The 2,948-nt window shown below is 38.0% G+C and overlaps 1 protein-coding gene across 1 annotated transcript in view; it reads left to right on the plus strand.

The window, feature by feature from the left end:
- The first annotated feature begins 2,623 nt into the window (after positions 1 to 2,623).
- Positions 2,624 to 2,948, plus strand: part of ajm1 (apical junction component 1 homolog) — a 15,262-nt gene continuing 14,937 nt past the window's right edge. The window contains exon 1 of the mRNA XM_077241789.1: positions 2,624 to 2,790. The gene's annotated coding sequence lies outside the window, so the exon portion shown is untranslated. The remainder of the gene's footprint in view (positions 2,791 to 2,948) is intronic.

The following is a 2,948-nucleotide window of genomic DNA, read 5'->3' on the forward strand; positions in this document are numbered from 1 at the left end:
GTGTGTGTGTGTGAAAATATGTGTATATATACTGTATATCACAGTATAGATAAATATATATATATATATAATATTATATTTATGTGTGTATATGAAGCGATATGTAATAATACTGTAATATTTGCTGAGAAAAGCTAACATTACTCACATTAAATTATTGTGCCAAATGCATAATCATGAAAAGACAAAAGGTGTCCTTGGAAGTTTTAGTATTCCATATCATTGATGAGTCCAGTGCAACCCACAGTCGAGTTTCACGACAGTTTAACAATTCTTCAGAGGTATCGCAGACAGACTTGTATGCAATACTTTTTTATTGTTGGTCTATTTGTATACATATGCTTTACGTTTTGTTCACTTTTGAGTGATGAACAGTTTTGCTGTGTATGATGACTTCGGCCCGAAACAAAACCTGCTGAGCACCAAAGTTGAGAAACCAAAGCTAAAGTTGCTCATGCAGAACATGTCAACGTGAGCGTCAGTCTAGTCATGTGTGTGTTTGTGCTGGCTTCACATATAGAGGGAACAGTCTCTGTCAGTGTCCTGTGATAGGCCAGCAGGTGTTTGTGTGCTGTTCAGCACATTTCTCCCTTCCAAGAGTCAAATCAATACGGAGAGCTGGAACCTCCTGCAGCCCTGGAAATGCAGCACGCTTCGGCCCACCCGGGAATTCAATAACCTTATGTGAGCTGTATGTTGTTAGACGGGTCTTTAGCATCAAGGTCAAGGGTGTCATGACACGGAGCACGAGTTTTCTTTACAGGATGAGATTTAGACTCCGTCATAAAACACATAGCCAGCATTTTAAGGCATCATAGGCAGCACAATTTTACATCAATGTACCTTGCACATCATGAAAGTGAAGAAAAAAATTGGTGGATTTACTTTGAAGAAAAATTTCAATGTCAAAATTGAAAATTTCAATTTCATTTCAACACAGGAGTTTCTTTTTAAAGCCAGCAAGTAATGCATTGAATTAAACACAAACTGTTGAAGAAGAAAGAATTAAATAGTATTTTCTTGTAAAACGTACTTCAATTATCTTTGTTTTATTTATGACAGCAAGGCAGCTTACTAGGGTTTGGAAATGAGCCATAATGAGGATTTACAGTGAATAAAATGATTGGTCTTGAAGCCATCAGTCACGGAGGCCTGAATGAATACATCATAATTACAGCGTTTCCTTTAATGCATGCGAGTTGTTGTGTTTTTAATCGCTTTATACGGCAGGCGGCGTGTTATCGGCGCACAATGCTGGCTCATTTGCATTCGTGTTCCCTTTACAACAGTTTAAGGTCGTTTGTAGTGAAATGACAAGCTGTCTTGAATAATTACAGTAGGACAAGGAGGATGGCATGTTTATAAGCTGGTTCGCAGCTGTGTGTGTGATTACATGTGTTCTTCAGCTGCTTTATTAATCTTATTAACCCACATTGGTCAGTGTTCGACAGAGTGATTGTCCCCATGGAGGTCCTTTAGAAGAATTTGAGTATTGATCCGCTCCCCATCAAGCAGTCGGGATGAAGCTCAAATCCCTGTAATTGAATTAGATACAAGTATATTTTCTGAATAACAGTAATGGATAATGCAATGCATTTGTAAAGGAGAACGAACTAACTATTAAGAAATGAAGTAACAACACTAAAAGGAACAAACACTCGTGATGTCAATTCAAACTGTACATAAGCAAATCTTTATTTCATAAATATTGTTTAATGTGGAGTGTATTGCATTCTCCTTTTTCTGATACGTACTGTATAAAAAAAAAGACCAAGAGGTCGCATGTTTTAAACATTGGAACTTTTGCTGTCTTATTAATTGTGTTGTGGTTCATAATTGTGTATCTGCTTAAAGGGATAGTACACCCAAAAATGTATAATTTAGGCTACTCACCCTCAAGTTGTTCAAAACAAACCTGTATGAATTTCTTTCTTCTGCTGAACACAAAATAAGATATTTTGAATAATATCGGTAACTTCCATAGTATGAAAAAAAAATACTATGGAAGTCAATGAGGCCCATCAACAGGTTTGGAACAACTTTAGGGGGAGTAAATGATGACAGAAAGCCTTCAGTTATTTATGAACTATCCCTTTAAATGTGCAAACCCTGTAATAGGCTGTTTAATGGCAGTTTCCCACTGTGACAGCTTGTGTTCACAAGGTTCTTTAAGTCATCATGTTTAATGGTTTGCATCTTTAGATGTTGGGCTGCCCAATAATAATAATAACATATTATTGATGTTTATTTTAATGATGTTGTTTTTACAATAAAAATAACGCTAATATAGGTGGCAGTACATGATACTTTGATAATTCGCTATTTAGATGATAGTCCAAATTATTTCAAATAATACAGCCGTATTACTACTAGTACTTCTCTATAAAATCATTATAACACCATAGTATTGTATTTGATACCCTTGCTATACCATGGCACTTCCCATATTGTTTTGTAAGGGCAGACAGGAATATACCGCGTTTCAGAGGTTTAATAGGCTACTACTTATACGTTACGTTATAGCCAAAGGCGTCGCCCCGCCCCTTTAAACGCGTGCTATCCGCGTCCACCCCGCCCCTTTTGAACGCATATTAGACGCACTGGACGCCGGTGCTGAGGAGACGCGCGCGGATAGTAACGCCATAGATGCGCTCAGCTGAGGCGTGAGAACGACACGATTCTCCGATACTACAGCCGCTTTCACCCTAAAATGCGAGTCTCAGCACATTATAAAGCATAAGCGCTTTATATGATGGATATAAATATGCTATTGGCGGATGGATTAACACGGTAAGAGCATCGCGTGATCTCTGTGTGCAGTGCGCGTGACAGATGAGCAGCTTTTCTGACATTGACATTGAAATCACGCGCATCGATATTTGACAGATGACTTTATCGAATTGCATACGATCGGTGGGGATGTATGGAATGATCTGTTGGTATGGAGA

The sequence above is a fragment of the Siphateles boraxobius genome, unplaced genomic scaffold, assembly GCF_051911475.1.
Source record: "Siphateles boraxobius isolate OS27281-9 unplaced genomic scaffold, OSU_SipBor_1 24, whole genome shotgun sequence".
In the NCBI taxonomy this organism is placed as follows: domain Eukaryota; kingdom Metazoa; phylum Chordata; class Actinopteri; order Cypriniformes; family Leuciscidae; genus Siphateles; species Siphateles boraxobius.